General features: G+C 46.4%; 1 long non-coding RNA gene across 1 annotated transcript in view; it reads right to left on the bottom strand.

Moving 5' to 3' along the window:
- The window catches only part of LOC132399333 (uncharacterized), a 31,226-nt gene extending 9,599 nt beyond the window's left edge, over nucleotides 1–21,627 (bottom strand). The window contains exon 1 of the long non-coding RNA XR_009513964.1: nucleotides 21,547–21,627. This is a non-coding gene — a long non-coding RNA (uncharacterized LOC132399333). The remainder of the gene's footprint in view (nucleotides 1–21,546) is intronic.
- Nucleotides 21,628–22,210: the final 583 nt, after the last annotated feature.

Below are 22,210 nucleotides of genomic sequence, written 5' to 3'. Positions count from 1 at the left end.
TCGACAAATTGGATCTCGACCCTCAATTCCAGGAAGTCGGCAACACTTTCAAACTCTGGCTAGCATGCTTCGAATCATAACTCGAGGAAATTCAAGTGACCGAGCCTGCCACGATGCGCAGAGTTCTCCTCTCCAGGGTCAGTCCACGGGCCTACTCCATGATCAGGGACTAACCGAGCTACCAGGGCGTGATGGACGCCCTCAAACAACAGTACCTGCGGCCGGTGAACACCATCTACGCAAGACATCGCTTAACGACATGGCAGCAGCGGGCTGGAAAGTCGAGCGCTGAGTTTGTCCGGGCCCTACAGACACTCGTGCGGGCCTGCGATTGCAGGGTACTGACGGCGGAACAGCATGCGGAGCTCCTAGTAAGAGACGCCTTCGTCACAGGGTTCAGCTCAGTGTACCTGCACCAGTGGCTGCTGGAACACGCCGATCTTACCTTATATTCGGCGATTAAGCTGGCCGACATGCTGGAGGCTGCTCTGCACAACTCTGACGCTCTCCAGGTGCGCGATCTCCCACCGGCCTCGTGGACGCTGCAGACCCCGCAACCCACCGGTGAATCGCACATGGTTGCTGCCAGTCGCGAGTCCGTGAAGTCCCCAAAACCTGCCGGCAAATCAACCGTGGCTACTGCCACTTGCGAGTCAGCGAAGTGTTACTTCTGCGGACTTGAGAAGCACCCCCAAAAACGCTGCCCGGCCCGAGAAGCTACCTGCTCCAGCTGCCGGAAGAAGGGCCACTTCGCCAAGGCCTGTAAGTCTAAACCATGAGCGGGGTCGAGCAGCGCCGCGTGCAAAGCATGGGGGTCGCCATCTGGTCGCCACCATCTTGCCTGCCTGCCACGTGTGTGACATGGGGGCAGTCATCTTGGTCGGCGCCACCTCACACCACCTAAGACCCATGGGTGCTTACCGGGCACTCCACCACGCCGGACCAAGACGGCGATTCAACTCTGGCCTCTGTGACCCTCGACCAAAGCGCTCCATACCAGCTCTCAAGGTCAATGATGGACATCCTGGTGGAGGGGCGCAGGACTAGCTGCCTGTTTGACACGGGTAACACTGAGAGTTTTATTCACCTGGACACTGTGCAATGCTGCGGACTCGTGACACAGCCAATAAGCCAGAGGGTCACCATGGCTTCTGGGTCACATTCCACAGACATCCGGGGACGGGGGGGTTGTGTAATGGTGCAGGGCACAGAATATCGGGACTTTATCTTACTGGTCATGCCTCAACTGTGTGCCCCTGTGCTATTGGGGCTCGACTTCCAGAGCCACCTGAAAAGTGTGACAATGGAGTATGACGGGTCCCTCCCACCAATCACTGTCAGAAATCCCCAGTTCTGTAGGAATTCATCACATACCCCGCTATTGACCACACACACACACACACACACACACACCGATCCGCACATCCCACTCAACAGCATGTCAACAGCCGCACTACAGACACCACTTGCAGCCTCTCCACCCTCAAGATCCCTCCCCCACTGCTGTTCACCAACCTGACCCCCGACTGTAAACCTGTGGCAACTAAAAGCAGGAGGTACAGCGTGGGGGACAGAGCCTTCATTCAGTCAGAGGTGCAGCGGCTGCTCAGGGAGGGGATCTTTGAGCCAAGCACGAGTCCTTGGAGGGCCCAGGTGGTCATTGTTCAGAACGGGGAGAAAAATAGGATGGTCATGGACTATATAGCCAGACCATCAATAGGTTCACACAGCTTGACGCGTACCCCCTACCCCGCATCGCGGATATGGTCAACCAGATAGCTCAGTACAAGGTGTACTCGGCCATAGACCTAAAATCCGCTTACCGTCAGCTCTCCATCCGCACGGAGGATCGCCCCTACACCGCCCTCGAAGCGGGCGGCAGGTTCTATCACTTCCTGCACGTCCCCTTCGGTGTCATGAATGGTGTCTCTGTCTTCCAGAGGGAAATGGACCGGATGGTGGACCAGTGCCAACTGAAGACCATGTTCCTGTATCTGGATAATATCACAATTTGTGGTCACGACCGGCAGGATCACGACACCAACTTCCAACAATTTTTCCAGGCAGCCAAAGCTTTTAACCTCACCTATAACAGGGACAAGCGTGTGTTCGGAACCACCCGACTTGCTATCCTTGGGTATGTCGTGGAGAACGGAGTCATTGGCCCTGATCCCGACCGTATGCACACCCTGTTGGAACTCTCTCTTCCCACCACCCTCAGAGCCCTCAAAAAGTGCCTGGGCTTCTTTTCCTATTACGCCCAATGGGTCCCTCACTACGCAGACAAGGCCCACTCCCGATCAAGTCCACCGCATTTCCCCTCTCAGCCAACGCCCACACGGCCTTCAGCCACATTAAAGAGGACATTGCCAAAGCAGCAATATATGCGGTGAACGAGACCATTCCCGTCCAAGTAGAGAGTGACGCCTCCGACTTCGTGCTGGCTGCTACCCTCAATCAGGCAGGCAGGCCAGTAGCATTCTTCTCTTGTACCCTTCAAGGCCCTGAAATTCAGCACTCCATGGTGGAGAAAGAAGCCCGGGCCATAGTGGAAGCTATTAGGCACTGGAGGCACTATCTCGCCGGCAAAAGGTTCACCTTGCTGACCGACCAGCGCTCAGTTGCGTTCATGTTTAGCAACCAACAGCGGGGCAAGATCAAAAATGATAAAATTTTGAGGTGGAGAATCAAACTCTCCACCTACAACTACAACATCTTGTACCGGCCTGGACGGCTCAATGAGCCCCCCGATGCCCTATCCTGGGGAACATGTGCCAGCGCACAGATCGACCGGCTATACGCCCTCCATGCAGATCTTTGCCACCCGGGGGTCACCGGCTTTTCCATTTTGTGAAAGCCCGGAACCTGCCTTACTCCCTTGCGGACATCAGGATGATGACCAGGGACTGCCAAGTCTGCGCTGAGTGCAAACCACACTTCTACTGTCCTGAAAAGGCACAACTTATCAAGGCCATCCGCCCCTTTGAGCAACTGAGTGTTGACTTTAAGGCCCCCTTCCCTCCACCGACCGCAATGTGTACTTTCTTAACATAATTGACGAGTACTAGCGGTTCCCCTTTGCCATCCCCTGCCCCAATACCACTGCTGCATCTGTCATAAAGGCGCTGCACAAGCTCTTCACTCTGTTCAGATATCCCTGCTATATCCACAGTGACAGAAGGTCCTCAGTTATGATTGATGAGCTGCGCCAATACCTGCTGGCTAGGGGTATTGCTACTAGTAGGACCACGAACTATAATCCCCGGGGGAATGGACAGGTGGAGAGGGAAAATGCCACAGTGTGGAAGGCCACACTCTTAGCCCTTAGGTCAAAGGGATTGCTGGTCTCTCGCTGGCAGGAGGTCCTCCCTGAGGCACTCCACTCCATCCGCTCCCTGTTATGCACGTCCGCCAATGCCACACCTCATGAGCGACTTTTTTCTTTTCTCAGGAAATCGACCACCAGGACCACCCTACCAGCTTGGCTGACGTCCCCGGGGCCAGTGCAGCTCCGAAAACATGCGAGGAGCAATAAATACTCCCCAGGGGTCAAGCGGGTTCACCTACTTCATGCAAACCCTCCAGTATGCCTATGTGGTCTTACCTGATGGGCGGGAGGACACGGTCTCCATCCGCGACCTGGCACCCGTAGGAACACCAGACCCCTACCCTGAACACTCCACGGTGACTCCACGGTGAACTACGTACCCACCGAGGTGTATACCCACAAGACACCACGCACTCCAAGCCCAACACGGACACCTCACAACACTCCTGTACCGGGTACCACACACACGCACACGCATGAGGGTTTACTGATGCCTAATGGGCTGGCACCTCAAGTCAGGCCGGAGCCAGCAAAACCACCGTCTCCGGTGCTACGTAGATCGCAGTGACAGACTCGACTGCCTGATAGGCTTGATCTATAAATATGCTTGTCAGGAACTTCGCCCCATGGGGACTCTCTTTTAAAAAAAAAAGGAGGGGTGAATGTGGTAAACCATGTATACCTGTCTGGACACGCCCCTCTGCTGACTGCTCCTTGGCTCCTCCCACAGACCCCTGGATAAAGATGATTGGGTCACTGCTCCTCCCTCAGTCTTCAACATGGTCGTGCCCATTTTCGCTGTTAATAAAAGCCTATCATTTTGTACTCTACTTCCAGTCTCCTAGAGTTATTGATAGCGCATCATATATAACCCTGAACTTCCCCTGCATTGTGTAAGTTAGTGCATTTTAAGTCAATTTAGCCAAAAAAAGTGCCACTGTAATGCACCGTTTGCGCTAATTGGAGGTCACAAACAGAGCATGAGAGTTTTTGTAGGGTATAGATCCTTCTGTGTGTTGAACATGGACACCAGTGGTTGGTGATCAGTAATGAGGGTAAATTCTCATCCATACAGGTACTGGTTGAAATGTTTTATGCCCCAAACCAGACTCAAAGCCTCTCTGTCAATTGGTACATAATTGCAGCAGTAACGGAACATGATGGAAAAAGTTTGGAGTGTTCACTTCCATCAATCATAACATGAGACATGACTGTGCCTATACCATAAGGCATCATTCACTGGACGATGTGGATCATAATGTGGGAGTACAGTGCCTGCTATTACCATTTCCTTTGCCTTTTGGAAAGCCACCTCACACTGCTTTTTCCATTGCCATTTCTTCATGATCTATAATGATGAGTTCAAAAAGTAAAGCACAGTAGACTGCTTTTGCAGGAACCTGTTAAAGTAATTGACAAATCCTAAAATGGGCCGCAACTGCAACACGTCCTTTAGCCCTCTGGCATCCACCACTGAATGAATTTTCTCAGCACACCTGTGTAATTCTTGTGTGTCAATGGTGTGACCACAGTAAGTGATGCTTGGTTTAAAGAATTCACACTTGTTGCATTGTGCACTAGCGCATAACCTTATAATCTTTTGAACACCGTCTTGAGATTTTGAAGATGTTCTAAAATGGTATGGGTCTCCTCCAGGCCTTTTGGCTTCCTTCAACATTCTGAAGATATCCGGTTCAGGACTGTGGGCAGGCAAAGTTGGTGGTGGAAGTGTGACGACACTTGCTGGCTGCCTCCGGCACGGTCCTGAACTGTGCTGGTCGTTGATGCAAAAATGATGCACTTCACTGCACATTTCAATGGTTTCACGTGCATTTGATGAATAAAACTAATTCCACTTCCCATTCCCATTCTGATATGTCTATCCATGTGCTTCTCTACTATCATGATGAGGTCACATTCAGGTTGGAGGAACAACTCCTTATATTCTGTCTGGGTAGCCTCCAACCTGATGGCATGAACATCAGTTTCTCGAACTTGCAGCAATGCCCCCTCTCCTTCACCATTCCCCATCCCCTTTTCCCTCTCTCTCCTTAACTCCTTACTTGCCCTTCTCTGGTGCTCCTCCCCCTTTTCTTTCTTTCAGGGCCTACTGTCCTCTCCTATAAGATTCCACCTTCTCCAGCCCTGTGCCTCTTTCACCAATCAACTTCCCAGCTCTTTACTTTAACCCCTCCTCCCGGTTTCACATATCACCTTGCACTTCTGCGTCCCTGCCTCCACCCCCCCCCCCACCTTTTAACTCTACTCCTCATTTTTGTTTTTCTCCAGTCCTGCTGAAGGCCCTCCGCCTGAAACGTCAACTGTATTATTTTCCATAGATGCTGCCTGGTCTGCTGAGTTCCTCCAGCTTTTTGTGTGTGTTGCTTGGACTTCTAGCATCTGCAGATTTTCTCTTGTGCAGTATGTCTCTGTTTACTGAAGATTAATTCACGTAAGGACTGTCCTGTTCTCTGTACGTACCCAAGTTTTTAACAATTGAGAAGAATGTGATGCACAGAAAAGCATGAATTAAAGCATGTTTACCAAGTCGACTAGTAACAAGATAAGCATGACTGCAGTTTGAAGGACTGATCAAAAAACAGTCCTCTGATATTGCCAGTGTTAGGGCCACTTGGAATACTATGTGTACAGTTCTGTTCCTGTAGCAACATACCACAACACTCACTGGTGCTGAAAGAATATAAAGCTGCCACTGGTCCTCAAGGAGGATATTTGCTTGCTTGCTGTTAGGTATCAATTCTGGCGCCAGTTCGCATAACTGATCCAGCAAACAGATAATTAATTCCTCCACTAAGTTCATCTCTGCATATCACTCCAGGCTACAGTGACCTAGAATGACAATTGCTTGCTTTGATCCGCATTACTGCATTCTGGACAACAGGACATTCCATTCTGGTGACCTGATGTCGCTCCACAGTCTCCTGGCCTGGTCACTTGCAGAGCTGTGATCCAATGCTTTTTTTTCTGCAGGCATCCTCTTTATCTGTTGTGCAAGGGAAGTGACTAGAGAAAGGATAAAGCCCTACTGAAATCCTCACTTAACTCTTAATGCTTTCTTTGGATATTATTTCTGCAGCTTATGTTCTTTAAAATTAATCATTTCCTCCTTTGACCGAGACTCTAAAATTACTGTCAGACTTTGACTTGCCTCTGCTTGCCTTTTCAGGGAGGAATAGAATGAGACATTCTTTGGAGAATTAAGTGAGACAAATGTGAAATCTCAAGTATTGGCCTGTAGACATTACACATGAACAGAAGTGCAAAATAATTGTCCTCTGGGTTTCTCCTCAAGACAGCTTTAATGCAATTTTTTTTCTTCTTCTTATCCAGAAAGACATATTATTTGTTGTTGTTGCGGCAACAGTTCCAAAAAGAATTAAAACTGATCAAAAGCACATTGCTGAAAGATCCAACGTTCAGTGTGGCTTTTCATGGCTTCAATAGAAATTAAGTTTTGAGTTTGACAGGACAGATTACAACAGAGTTCTTCCTAAGTTTGAAATATAAGTGCAGATTCAGTGAAGCAAAATATGCATAACCAACCCCTTTCAAAAAATTCATGTCAATTTAAAGAATAAGAATTATGTCAATTTAAAGAGCAACTGCGGCCTGTCAGGATGTTTTGCAGAGACTGAGAACACAGAGACAGTTCCTTATAGAGTTTAAGCACCAGAATTTTTAAAAAGCTGCAAGATCTTTTTGAAATTTCTGTGGAGATTGAGATGGTTTGGGTTAATAGGCGCCTGGCAAGGGCTAATAAAAAGAAGTTAAATTTAAGCAGAACAGCTATTATGAAAGCAGCCATTATTAGAGTAGGACAAGGTTATAGTGAGGAACAGAGGCCCTGGCTCAAGAGGCTTTAGCAAGAAGAACTGGAGGCTAGATTGAGTTTTCTGCCAAGTTCCTCTTTGTCTATTAGTGCCTTGCTATAGCAATAAGAATGGAATGGATCCCAGGACAGTGGTGTGCTCCTCATGCAAGTGAGTAGGCTCTTTCCTCTTCCCACTTAGATTAGGAGAGATGAATATGAGAGGACATGGCTTTAGGGTGAAAATGGAAAGGTTTGGGGGAACTTCTTCACTCAGAGAGCGGTGGGAGTGTGGAATGAGCTGTCACCTGACATGGTAAATGCGGGCTCACTCTTAAGCTTTAAGAATAAATTGGATAGATACATGGATGGGAGAGGTCTGGAGTGTTATGGACTGGGAGCAGGTCAATGGGACTAGAGGAATAAAGTTTTGGCACAGACTAGAAGGGCTGAATGGCCTATTTTCTGTGCTGTAGTGTTCTATGGTTCTATATGGGAGATCTAGGAGATCTTCAGACTCCTTGATTGCTACACCTGTGAGTAATGCATCTGGATGCAGCTCCTTACAGGCTGTGTCAGGAAGCTAGAATTGGAACTGAATGACTTTCAGCTCATTCAGAAGAATGAGGAGGTGATAGAAAAGAGCTACAGGGAAGCAGGTACATCTAAGGTTTGGGAGGTAGGTAGCTGGGTGACTGTCATGAGAAGAAAAGAGAATAAACAGCCAATGCAGAGTACCCCTGTGGCCCATTTCCATCAATAATCAGTATACTCCTTTGGAAACTGTTGGGGGTGACAACCTTCCAGGAGAAAGCCATGTCTTTGGTGTTGATTTTGGTTCTGTGGTTTAGAGAGAAGAGAAAAGAAGAGAGGAGTGGTGGTGTTGGGTATAGAAAAGTTAAGGGAACAGACAGGAGATTTTGTGGATATGAAAGAGACTTGCCTCCCAAGTGCCAGGGTCATGGACTTTTCAGATCGGGTCCACGGCATCGTTAGGGGGAAGGGTGAACAGCCAAAAGTCGTGGCACATTTCTGACTGTGATGCAAAACCGTCCTAATCATTTAGAATACTAAATTCTGCAAGTCTACCTTGCTAGTGAGTGGGATTATGATGGTGCTGCATAGTTAAGGCCTAGTGCGTGGAGCGGGCATTTGTTGAACACCCCTCTTTGTAACTGGATCGTGGACTTTTTGACAGAAAGACCCCAGTTGGTCTGAGTTGGCAGCACCATCTCAAACTCCATCACTGGTGTCCCCCAGGGCTGTTTGCTCAGCCCACTGCTGTTCACATTGCAAGATCCAGCTCAAAATGCACCATCAAGTTCACTGATGATGTAACAGTGGCCGGCCTCATCTGCAACAATGATGAGTTGGCAAACAGAGAGAGGTAGAGAGGCTTGTCAAATGGTGAGAGAACAACATCTTGAGCCTAGACATTGACAAGACAAAAGAGATGACTGTGGACTTCGGGAAGGCGCTGGTTGACCACTCTTCATTGCACATCAATACCTCTGCAGCGGAGAGAGTGAAGAGTACAAAGTTCCTTGGTGAGCAGTTTAACTTGGACCCACAACACCTCCTCAAGAAAGCACAGCAGCATCTATATTTTCTGAGGAGAATAAAGTGTATAAGTCTCCCTCCTGATTCCTGTTCTAACAACTTTCTACAGGAGCACCATCGAGCGTAACCTATCTGGCTGCATCAGTGTGTGGTCAGAAAGCTGCAAGACCCTACAAAGGACAGTGAAAGCCTCTAAGAAGAACGCCAGGGACTCCTTCCCCTCTATTTGTGATGCTTACTCAGAGCGTTATATACAAATGGCTAGAAGCACTGTCGAGGATCCCTACCATCCATTCCACAATCTCTTTGACCCACCACCATCAGTAATGAGGTACAGGAGTACCAGGACTGCCAGACTGGGTAGCAGCTTCTCCCCTCAGGCTGCGAGACTACTGACATTGTAGAGAGATGCAATTGGTGGAAGCGTACAGAATTCACAGCCACCAACATTATGTTGGGGTTCACTTGTAGAGGCTGGTCTGATGTGATGAGGTAATTACGTGTAGGACTTCTACTGCGCATTGTGTTCAGGTTTTTGGTGTTCAATAAACAAGTTCAAAGGTTCATTTTATTATCAAAGTACGTATGCAGAACACAACTCTGAAATATTTATTTTCTCCAAATAGCTATAGAATACAGAAACCATATAAGGAGTTGAAAGAAAGACATCAATACCCCTACACAAAAAGAAAAAGAAACAAAAACTCGCAAACCCAAATCCTGCAACCCCTCACTCGCACAAAACACTAACAGATTACCCAAACATCCAGCCCACCAATCCGCAATAAGAAAGAATGGGAGAGCACACAATAAAAATTATAGAACTGAAAGAGGCCAGTATGAGCTACAGTCCAATCCACAAATCTAAGAATTCCCATAACATCTCCGAGAGCTTCGGGACCCAGCGGCCCCTCCGACAGCAGCGATTCAAGCCAGCAGCCCCTCCGATGGCAGTGACTCAAATCAGTAGCCTGTCCCAGGAAAGCGACATGAACTAGTAGCCTCTCCAAGAACCACTTACTCTCCTCCACATTTGCCTGGATGTTTCAATCTACTTCGAACACTTTAATCGGCGAGAAATATAGTCAACCATGGCCCCTCATCTCGACTCCGAGCTTCTCTCATGGTAGCCTGTGCTCGTATTTCTCTCCGGGAGCTTCCTCAGGGACAGCAGAGTGCTAGCTCACTCGATCGAACTACAGACGGTAAATCACTGGCTCCAACAGCTTCAAAACCAGAATTAATAATGCTGCCAGTCTTATTGATTAGAAGGCAAAGCCTTGCTGGAGGCTGCCAACGGCAGCAAGATCCAGACCTATGGGACACATCCGGTGACAATCTGCTTCAAGGACAATGTTACATATGGGATTTTGTCATTATTCAAATCAAATCAAACCAAATTTAAATATTATTCAATCCATACATACATACATACAGCTGAACGAGATAATGTTCCTCTGGGGCCAAGGAGAAAAACATTCAAAAGTAGCAAGTAACATAATTCAAAATATTGAGCAAAGAAGCATATTCACTCAAAAAAAACCTATATATAGTCCAAGACCCTGAGCAACATTGTCTGGCAATCGATGGTACAGACTCTCGGCAGTATACAGACACATGCAGTCCAGCCTATCATTCTACTGTTTGAACATGAGAGAGCAGCACTGATGGGCAAGGCCAGGCCCCAGCCCAGCTCAGATGCCAAATTGTAAATGCTTCAGTGTCTCTCTCCTGGTCTGCAGCAGCAGGCATGTCCCAGACTTGAGGCATAGTTCTCACTACAACTGAAGATACACAGCTCCCATGTCAAATGTCCCTGCACCAGACAAAGGTAACAGAACTGCAGCAAATTACATCTTGAGTTTTTTTGGCTTCTTTATGATCACAAGGTCTCTGTTTGATTCTACCTTCCTAAGCTTTGCATGCTTTTCCTTTTGTTCTTCTTGACTAAATACATCACCTCTGTTGACATCCAGGATGCTCTTACCATGCCAACCTTGTCCTTCCTTTTTACTGGAACACATCTGCCCTGTACTCTGTGCAGATGGTCTTTAAACACCCTCCACATGTCAGATGTGGACTTCCCTGAAAACCGATGTCCCAATTAATTCTCCCTAGTTCCTGTCTAAAGCATTCTTCAGTTGCCCTACACCAATTTAATACCCTCCTGCAAGGTCCATACTTACCTTTATCTATAGCTATTGTGCTGTCTTTACGACAGTTATTTAGTTTATAATATTTTCGCTTAGTAATTCATTCAATAGTATTTTCTAGTTAGAATTAGAAGTGTTTAAAGTATATTCATTGCATGTAAAATATATCGGCATGCGATGACGTCACATCCGGTTTCGCCGCGTCTTGTGGGAAAACACCGGTTTGAAATTAGCGCGAGGGTGGGGGCTCACCACGAGGCTCACCTGAGCACAAGCAGTTTTGCAGGCATGAGAAATCACAGTGAGAGCAACGCTGTAAGTTAATAGATAATCGATATATTGAACTAAGATGTTAATAGTGATCCTGTTAGAGGTAACGACGGTAGATAATGTTTATGCTTTCGTTAGTTAAAGAGTCGCGGATAGTTTGCATGGAAGTGTATTTAAAGTAGTCAATGGAGCAGGTAAACTCTCCCTGTATACTGCACCTTAGTGTAATGTAGTTATAGTCACCTTTGCAAGTATTTACACTTGAAATGTGATATTAAGGAAGGAACAAATACTGTATCAATCTTGTATTGTTTTATCAACAGTTTTCACCATATGTTAATGTGAAGAGTGAACAGTAAATGGTTAATCTTACTGCGATCTGGTTTGCATTGGCTGTGGTTTATCCGGACGTTAAATTCGGCGTTTCGTTACACCCGAAGGAGAACGTGACAGCTATCTTAAAACTTAAAAGTAGTGGTCACTGCTTCCTAACTGCTCTCCCATTGAGAAGTTAGTTAGGTGGCCAAGCTCATTATTCGACCTTAGTTCCACTACAGCTCCTCTTCTTGTTGGACTGTCTACTTAGTGATTTAAGAAGCCCTCCTAGATGCACCTAACGAATTCTGCTCAATCTAAACGTCTTGCACTCAGAAGGTGCCAGTTAATATTTGGGAAGATGAAGTCTCCCGTGACAACAACCCTATTGTTTTGACACTTCTCCTTAATCTGCCTGTATATCCGTCCCACTGTGTCTTGGTGGGGTGGGGGTGGGGGAGTCCCATCAGACTGATTGTACCCTTCCTATTTTTGAGTTCTACCCATATAGATTCAGTGGAGAAGACCAACATTATGTCTGCTCTGAGTGCAGGTGTGATATTGACCCTGATTAGTTGTGCAACTCCCCCTACCTCTTTTATCCCCTCTCTATCTTTTCTAAAACATTCAAAATCTAGAACCTTATCCATCCATTCCTGTCCCTCTCTCAACGAAGTTTCTGTAATGGCCACAACACCATAGTTCCATCTACAGATCCATGCTCTAAGTTCATTACTTTTACTCATAATACTCCTAGCGTTAAAATGCAGTCACTTCAAGCTGTCTGCCCCATTGGATCTATTGCTTTTCTCCCGCCTGTTTTTACTGGCCATGACATTTACCTTCCTCTCAATGCTTCCACTTCCTGTCCTGGTGCTCTGACTTCCAGAAACCCCCCTCACCCCCACCCCCCCACCCCACCCACCAACCCCGCCAAACTGGTTTAAATTCTTCTGAATAGCACCAGCAAACGTCCCAGCCAGGATTTTGGTTCTCCTTCAATTTAGGTGCAACCCATCCCTCTTGCACAGGTCACCCCTGCCCCAGAAAAGGTTCTAATGATCTAATAACCTGAAACTCTGCCCCTTGCACCATTTCCTCAGCCACTAATTCATCTGTGCTATCAGCCTATTCCTGCCTTGGCTAGCACACAACACCAGGAGTAATCCAGAGATTGCTGCTGAGGAGCTCCTGCTCTTCTGTCTCGTTCCTAACTTCCTATATTCACTGCGTTTCCTCCTTGTGTCATTGGTGTCAATGTGCACCACAAGCTCTAACCGCTCACCCTCCCCCTTGTGAATATCCTGTAGCTGCTGTTATGAATGTACCACAGCTCTGAGGGGCCGAAGGGTGAGAGGTAGCCCCCTCCTTTGTGAGAATCGCAAGATCACTATTGACTTGGGTCAGGAGACCCAGGAAATGAGAGGGAGACGTGAGGAATGTCTTGACCCCCCCCCCCCCCCCCCCCCGGCGATATAAAGCTACGGGACACGGCCATTGTCTCTTGGAGACGAACTTGTGTATTGCAATACTGTGCTACGTGGAAGCCCTCAGGCAAGGTGGGCTGGTTGAGGGAGGGATTGCCTCACCCCAACCTGATTGACATCTGAGACCCTGTGAGTCAGGATAAAAGAGGGGCTGTGGGAACAGCCCCTTCAGACACACCAGAAGAAACGCTAGCGATCCCGTAATAGCGGAGGCCGGTAGGAAGGCCACGTGCGTTCGGTTCCATTTGCCCCAGAACCAGTGCCCTTTACCATGGAAAAACGGCTTTTAGCTAACAACGGGGAAACCAACTCCCAACGACTCGAAGGATTGACATCATAAAAGGATCGGGCAAGTTTTAAACCCGTCCTTCTCTCAAACCAAAACGCTGCAGCTTGAACGAACTAACAGTGACTTTTATATTTCCATTGGACAATACATTATCCCCTAGACAACGATAGAGCTATTTCTTATTGATTATTATTATACCCGCGCTTTTAGATTTAGTATTGACGACGTATATTATCTGTATGTTTGCATTGATATTATTTTTGTGTATCTTTATCAATAAATACTGTTAAAAATAGTACCATCAGACTTCAACGGACCTCTCTATCTTTGCTGGTAAGTGATCCGGTTACGGGGTTCATAACAACTTGGGGTTCTCGTCTCAGGATTTGATACCAAATTGGAGGGCCAGTGAATCTGGCTTGTAAGTCCAAACTTGGATCTGGTTACGTGGGTAGCCAGACAGGAAACCAGCAAAGATGGACGTGGGTGAATTTATAGAGAACCCGACTCTGGAGGCGCAAGAGGCGGCCACCAAATCAGACGATAAATTTGGCGGAGGGGTTAAACCTCGCAGAGGTGAGGTTGTCAATGAAAAAAGCGGGAGGTGCGAAGGGCAATAACTCAGTGTTATATTGGGAAGAATGTGTTTGCAGCTGAGGTGTTGGAAAATATCCCTGAAAAGGTACCAGCTAGTGGGACGGCTCAGTTAGAGTTGGAGAAATTAAGGTTGGAACATGCAATTAAGGTAAAGCAGCTGGAAGCAGCTGAGAAGGAGACTGAAAGAGCCGAGAGAGAGAGGGAGCATGTGCTCCAGCTAAAGGAGTTAGAGGTGAAACGAGAGCAGGAAAGAGCTGAGAATCAAAGAGAGCACGAAATTCAGTTAGAACAGCTGGAAGCAGCTGAGAAAGAGAGGGAAAGAGCTGAGAAACAAAGAGAGCACGAAATTCAGTTAAAACAGCTGGAAGCAGCTGAGAAAGAGAAGGAGAGAGAGTATGAGGAGGCACAGAAACAAAGGAAACATGACTTGGAGATGGAGAAGTTAAGGCAAGGGCGAAGAGATCAAGGGTCAGACCGAGAGGAGCGGTTTAATGTTAGTCGAGAGTTGAGGTTAGTACCCCCGTTCGAGGAGACGGATGTTGATAGTTATTTCTTGCTTTTTGAAAAGATGGCAGTGAATCAGAAATGGCCCAGAGATCAGTGGGTGGCGTTGTTACAAAGTGTGTTAAAAGGGAAGGCACAGTGGGCATATACGGCGTTGTCCATGGAGGAGGAAGAGGAGGAGAGTTATGAAAAAGTAAAGGCGGCCATTCTCCGGAGTTACGAGCTAGTACCGGAAGCGTATAGACAAGATGTTCAGAACTTTAAAGAAAGGGGGGAATCAGACATATACTGAGTTTGCCTATGAGAAGGGTGTGCTCTTGGACCATTGGTGCACAGCAGAGATAGTGGAGGAGGATTTTTGGCGTCTGAGGGAGTTAATTCTGATTGAGGAATTTAAAGGTTGTGTTTCGGAGGATATCCGGATGTATTTGAATGAGAAGCCGAATAAGTCCATCTCAGAATTTGCTAGGTTCGCAGATGAATATGCCCTAACCCACAAGACAAAGTTTTCCTCAAATAAAAGTTCCCAGAGAGACCGTGGGAACGATCGAGAAAGCCCGCCGGTTGAGGCAGAGGTCCTGCCGGGAGCTAGTGGTAAGGTTGAGGGGGAAAGGCCAGACGGCCAGAGATTTCTGGGCTTGACCTGTTTTAATTGTGGCAAGGGGGGGCACATTGCATCTAGGTGCTTTGCTCCGAGGAAGGAGACAGGAAAAGGGAAAGCAGCAGTTCCTATCGGTTGTGCCGTGGTAATCAGTAAATCGACAAGAGAGCCCCGGGTAGACAGAGTACGAGAAGGGTCTGAGACTTGTCTGTCAAACAGAACCATGTCTGTGAGGAAGGGAGACACACCAGTTCCAGCACGGATCTGGAGAGACACGGGGGGCTGAGCTGTCGCTGATCAGCAGTAAGGTACTAGAGTTTGGTTGCAAGACGGGAATGGTAGCTGTGAAAGGAATAAGCAAAGGGACAGAAATGGTGCCCTTACATAAGGTCATTATGGATTGTGAGCTGGTGTCTGGACCAGTTGAAATAAGGGTACGATCAGAATTCCCGAGAACTGACGCGGACGTCCTTCTCGGTAACGATTTAGCAGGTGGTAAGGTTTGGGAAGCAATGACGATGACCAGCCGGCCGGTGAGTGTTTCGGCCCCACCCCTAGATTCCAAGATCTATCCCGCATGCGCGATCACTCGCAGCATGTCGAGAGAGGCAGCTGAGAACGAGAGCAGTTTAAATCTGGCCAGTTCCGATTTGGCCGAGACATTTTTACCAACACTTTACCACGAGGGTTTAGAAGGTGGTAAAACCAAGAGTAGTAAAGTGAAAGAGGGTAAGGGAGAGGAGGTAGACCTTCTCTTAGTGAGGAGAAAAGTTCTAGAGGCAGAAGATAAAGATGAGAAACAGCTGGAGCTGTTAAAAGGTCCAGGGTTGGACCTGGATGATCTGTCTGGGTTGGCAGAACTGTTTGAAGAAGTTGAAAATGCTAGAGGTGTTCCCGATAATGAAAGGAGGGCAGTCCTAGATGAAAAGGGTGCCCTTACCTTGAAGAGGTCTGCTGGGTTGGCAGATGAGGTTGTTTCAGCCCGCGGGGTTGAGTTTACTCCGGAAGGGAGTTGCCCAGAGAGTAGCTGGGAGAATCAGGGGAAATTAGAATTTGGACCGGGTACGGGTATTGAAAGCCTGAAAGAGGCAAATGTCCCGTTTGAGTGTGTCCAAGATATGGATGCACGTGGTACTGAACCTAGTACTGGAACTCAGAAAAAGTCTGAGGTATTTGATTCCGTTGAAAGGGAATGCCGTCCTTGTGGGTCAGATAGACTTGGTTCAGCGAAGAAATAGTGGTAATAGTGGGAAGTGAGAGTTCCCAGGTGTTTGTGCTCGACGGTGTGTTACAAGTTAATGCGGAGACCAAAAGTGGGGAGATAAATATTATTATTGAAGAAAACGGGAAATATGTAGTTCCCAAATCAAATGAAGAAAATTTAAAGCCTGCGGATCACTTACAGATTGAGTTGGAAGATTACGGGGGCCCCCCATGCTATTGTTATTCCAGAGTGTGGTGTGAAAAGGGAGAATTTGAAATGCTGCTTGAACAAAGAGTTCAAACTGAAAACTAATAGCTTGAAGGGTCCTGAAGAGAGGGCTAGCGACCTGTGTAAAATTAAAGAATTGGATGGAAATTCAGAAGATGGTCTAAGTTTGGGACACAGTGTTGATAAAATAACTCCTATGAAAGAAGCGGGCGAAAGCCTATTTCGCCAGGGTACCCAAGCAACCCACGTAGGAACTAACCGGAAAAGAGGCGACGGTTAATGGGGACGCCATTTTTAAATAGCAAAAGCCGGTTTTACGGGATTTCGACAAAGCATGTGAATAATAAAGGCAACCCCATGGAAGCCTGCCTGTTAAGTTTGAAAGCAACAGAAAGATTAGTATTTGCATGAACTTTTGTAGCATACATGTAAGCTAAGATCACAACTCCTTAGTTTTTGTTTGCTGATGGAAAGAAATAAAAATAGGTGGTTATTAAATTGAAGTCTGATGCTACAAGACTTTAGTAAGGTACAAGATGTTAAGATATTAAAGGAAGTGACACTGTAATTGTTAACTGTTTAGATGCTGAATTGAACGTATAACTGCAGTACTCTGTAGTGAAAAGGAAAAGCTTTTGTGTTGTGTTAGATTCTAAAATCCTGTAATACTCCGTACTACTTCATTTTCACCGCGGGTGAAAACGCGTTGAAGAAAGGGGGTGTTATGAATGTACCACAGCTCTGAGGGGCCGAAGGGTGCGGGGTAGCCCCCTCCTTTGTGAGAATCACAAGATCACTGTTGATTTGGGTCAGGAGACCCAGGAAATGAGAGAGAGACGTGCGGAATGTCTTGATCCCCCCCCCCCCCGGCAATATAAAGCTACGGGAAACGGCCATTGTCTCTTGGAGACGGACTTGTGTATTACAATACTGTGCTACGTGGAAGCCCTCAGGCAAAGTGGGCTGGTTGAGGGAGGGATTGCCTCACCCCAACCTGATTGACATCTGAGACCCTGTGAGTCAGGATAAAAGAGGGGCTGTGGGAACAGCCCCTTCAGACACAACAGAAGAAACGCTAGCGATCCCATAATAGCGGAAGCCGATGGGAAGGCCACGTGCGTTCGGTTCCACTTGCCCCAGAACCGGTGCCCTTTACCACGGAAAAACGGCTTTTAGCTAACAACAGGGAAACAACTCCCAACGACTCAAAGGATTGACATCATAAAAGGATCGGGCAAGTTTTAAACCCGTCCTTCTCTCAAACCAAAACGCTGCAGCTTGAATGAGCTAACAGGGACTTTTATATTTCCATCGGACAATACATTACCCCCTAGACAACGATAGAGCTATTTCTTATTGATTATTATTATACCCGCGCTTTTAGATTTAGTATTGAGGACGTATGTTATCTGTATGTTTGCATTGATATTATTTTTGTGTATCTTTATCAATAAATACTGTTAAAAATAGTATCATCAGACTTCAACGGACCTCTCTATCTTTGCTGGTAAGTGACCCGGTTACGGGGTTCGGAACACTGCTCAGAGGTGTCCTTGAGCCCCGCACCTGGGAGGCAACACGTCATCCTGGTGTCTCCTTCTCAGCAACAGAATCTCCAGTCCATCCTCTAACTATCGAGTCTCCTACCACCATCGCTCTGCCTGTCTTTACCCTTCCCTGCTGAGCCTTAGAGAGCCTCCACAGTGCCACCGGCCTAGCTGCTGTGCCCTGATTGGTCATTCCACCCCCTGGCATTATCCAAAGGTGTATGTTTGTAGCTGAGTGGAATGATCACAAGCGGACACTGCACTGGTTGCTCACTCCCCTTACCTCTCCTAGTGGTCACTCATCTACTATCTGAAGCCTCCATACTGGGTGTGACCAACTAAGTAAAAGCTTAATTTATGAAGTTTTCAGCCTCCCAGTTGGTACTGAGTACATCCAGTTCTATAGAAACATGGAAATCTACAGCACATTACAGGCCCTTCAGCCCACAATGTTGTGCCGACCATGTAACCTACTCTAGAAATTACCTAGAATTTCCCTACTGCATAGCCCTCTGTTTTTCTAAGCTCCAGATCTATTAAAAAGACCCTATTGTACCCACCTCTACCACCATTGCTGGCAGTACATTCCACACACACACCACTCTGTCTGGAAAAGCTTACCTCTGACATCCCCTTTGTACCTATTCCAGGCACCTTAAAACTATGCCCACTCATGTTAGCATTTCAGCCCGGGAAAAAGCCTCTGGCTTTCCACAAGATCAATGCCTTTCATCATCTTTGTACACCTCTATCAGCTCACCTCTCACCCTGCATCGCTACCAGGAGAAAAGGCCAAGTACACTCAACCTATTCTCATAAGGTATGCTCTCCAATCCAGGCAATGTCCTTGTAAATCTCCTCTGCACTCTCTCTACAGTATCCACATCCTTCCTGCAGTGAGGTGACCAGAAATGAACACAGTGGGGTCTAACTAAGGTCTTACATTGCTGTAACATTACCTGACGACTCTTGAACTCAGTCTCTTGGTTGATGAAGGCCTGAATTCAAGAGCTGAATTTGGGAATTGGGTTCACTTCCCACAGATGTAATCATGGGGCAAGAAACACTTTCCTCAATGAGCATTCTACTGCCTTAACTCTCATCCTGCCTGTACTTGCTATACCTTTGGCTCCAATTTCTCAGACTTGTGGTTTACAATGAAATAAATTATTCTAAAAAAAAACTCAGCACCCTTAGCCTCTGCCTGTTCTCACTGAAGCCTGTTGAGTCAAAACCTCTCACTCTAACCCTGGTCCGCTTCATCAGTAACAGGTCCCACATGGCTGTTCTGCTTAAATCTAACATCTTTTTTGGCCCTTGCTAAGTTGTTATAAAACAAACCATCTCCCACTCCACAGAGAGGTCCTGGGAGGCCCCACTCCCTTTTTTTAGATGGTGTGCAATGTGTTAGATGTGTCTGGGAAGGATTCCTGACACAATGTGTAGACAAGAGGAAAGGTCATTCTGCATCTGATGCTATGCAATGAAACTGGTCATGCAACAGAGTAGTTGGAGAGAGTGACTAGAACTCCCTGAGCTTTATCACAGCCGAGGAATAGGAGCAGATGGCATGAGAAGTTATTTAAATGGGGAAGGACAAATTATCATGCCATTAGTCAGGAAATTGGAGACATAAATTGGGAATGAACGTACTCAGGAAAATGTACAAAAATGTGGAGGTTGTTTTGGTAACACTTGCATGAGGCTCTAGATAGGTTTGTCCCATTGAGGCAAGAGAAGGATGGAGGGGTAATGAAAGCGTGGTTGACAAAAAATATGGAATATCTAGTCAAGAGGAAGAAAGATTTCAGAAGCAAGGATCAGAGAGAGCTATAGAGAATTACAGGGTAGTGAAGAAGGAGCTGAAGAATGGCCTTAGCAGTGCAAGAAGAGGACATGAGAAGACTTTGGCAAGTAGGATTAAGGAAAACCACAAGGCATTCTACACATATGTGAAGAACAGGATGACTAGAATGAGGGTGGGACTGATCATAGATAAAAGAGGAAAAATGAGCCTGGAATTGGGGAGGTAGGAGAGGCCCTTAATTAACTTTGCTCAAGTTTTCACCAGTGAGAGGGTCCTTGATGAAAGTGAGGACAGTGTAGAACAAGCTGATCTGCTGGAACATGTCGATATTAAGGCAGAGGTTATGCTGGAACTTTTGATCACTCCCCAGGCCTGGACAGAATATACGCCAGGTTACTACGGGAAATGAGGGTAAAGATTGGGGCACTTTGGTGATGATGTTTGTGTCCATACTGACCACAGGAGTAGTACCAAAAGATTTCAGGTGACAAATGTTATTCCTTTGTTCAAGAAAGGTAATAGGGATAACCCCCTGAGAATTGTAGACCTGTGAGTCTTAAATCAGTTGTGGGAAAACTACTTGACAGGATTCTTAGAGGCAGACTTTATGAACATCTGGAGAAGCAGTTAGATTAGGGATAGTCAGCATGGCTTTGTGAGGTATAAGTTATGCCTCATGATCCTTACTGAATTCCGTGAGGAAGTGACAAAACAAACTGATGAAGACAGATCAGTGGATGTGGTGTATATGGAATTCAGTAAGGCATTTGACAAGGTTCCCCTGTGATAGGCTCATTTAGAAAGTCAGGTGGCATGGCATTTCATGAAACCTGGCTTTTTGGATTCAAAATTGGCTTGCCTGCAGAAGCTGAGGATGGTGGTAGGTGGAAAATGTTCTGCCTGGAAGTTGGTAACCAGTAGGATCCTGTAGCGATCTATTCTGGGACCCCTTCACTTTGTGAATGAAGACTTAACTGAGGAAATGGAAGGGTGGGCTAGTAAGTTTGCAGATGATGCAACTTACATACATCATGATGTTGGCGGTGTTTTGGATAGTGTAGAAGGTCTACAATGTCTACAATGGAACATTGTAGAATGCAGATCTGTCCAAAGTGGCAGATGGCGTTCAATTCGGAAAAGTGTGAATTAATTCACTTTGGAATATCGAACTTGAAGGCAGAATACAGAATTAAAGGAACAGAGGAATCTCATGGTCTACATCCAGAGATACCTCAAAGTTGCTGCTCAAGTTTTTAGGGTATTTAAGAAGGTGTATGGTGTGTTGGCCTTCATTAGTTAGTAGATTGAGTTCAGGAATCATGAGATAATGTTGCAATTCTATAAAACACTGGTTAGAACACACTTAGAATATTGTGTTCTTTTCTGGTCCCTTCAAAATGGGAAGGATATGGAAGCTTTCGAGAGGGTGAAAGGAGATTTAGCAGAATGCTGCCTAGATTAGGGAGCATGAGGATGGCTTGGGTGAGCTATAGTTTTTCTGTTTGGAACTATGGAGGATGAGAGGTGACTTGATAGAGGCGTATTAAATCATAAAAGGCATCGATAAAGTGGGTAGACAGAGACTTTTCCCCGGGGTGGAAATTGCAGTACGAGGGGGATGTAACTTTGGTGAGGCTGTCAGAAGTAAATTTTCTCCACAGAGTGGTAAGTGCATGGAACACACTGTCAGGGTGATGGTAGAGGAAGGTACATTAGGGACACTTAATCCTGGTTTTACTGATTTTGTTTTTGGGGGGAATGTTTTCTCAGACACTGGGAAATTCTCCAGCCCTTCCTCAAGCAACGCCACAGGCTATTTTACCTTACCTTATAGTGCAATCAGAGTTCAGTTTAACCTCTTCTTTGGAAGGTCTCATTTTCTCCATTTGCTGTTGGCTGACAGTCTGGAAAATAGACCAGAGCCTACTGGGAGTTGTCAATGGTTTCGTGCAAAGTCCCAAAATTGTTGGCAGAGTTCCCTGGCTGTGCTCTGCCTCATGCTTTTCAGCAGTTGAAAGTGAACCTATGCAATCCTCAATGGCAATGCAGAATCAGAATCAGGTTTATTATTACTGATATACAGTACGTCATCAAATTTATTGTTCTACAACAGCAGTACAGAGCAAGAGAGAGAATTACAGACAGAGAATAAACTACAAGAACATTTATATGGTGCAAAAGACAAATAATGAGGTGGTGTTCATGGGCTAATCAGAAATCTGAAGCACACTGAACTGTCAGCTTAGACCCTGCAGAAGAGCAACAACTACACTAATTTCATGGTGGACATCCATTCAAGGATAGTTTTGATATAGTTTCCTTTTTTTTGAACTGATGTATTTTTGAAAATATGTGACTTTTCTTTAACGTTTCTAGTGGTCATTTTATTTTAGTCTTTTCAATGGTTTTTAATAGTTTTCAAAAGTTTCTAAAGCCAAGTGGCTTAATTCAGCTACGGTCTTAAAAGTCAGTGCTTCTAGGGGGCAGCATC

Source organism: Hypanus sabinus, chromosome 9 (assembly GCF_030144855.1).
Source record: "Hypanus sabinus isolate sHypSab1 chromosome 9, sHypSab1.hap1, whole genome shotgun sequence".
In the NCBI taxonomy this organism is placed as follows: Eukaryota; Metazoa; Chordata; class Chondrichthyes; order Myliobatiformes; family Dasyatidae; genus Hypanus; species Hypanus sabinus.
Note: the sequence above shows the minus strand (reverse complement) of the source record. Positions and strands in the feature narration are given on the sequence as shown.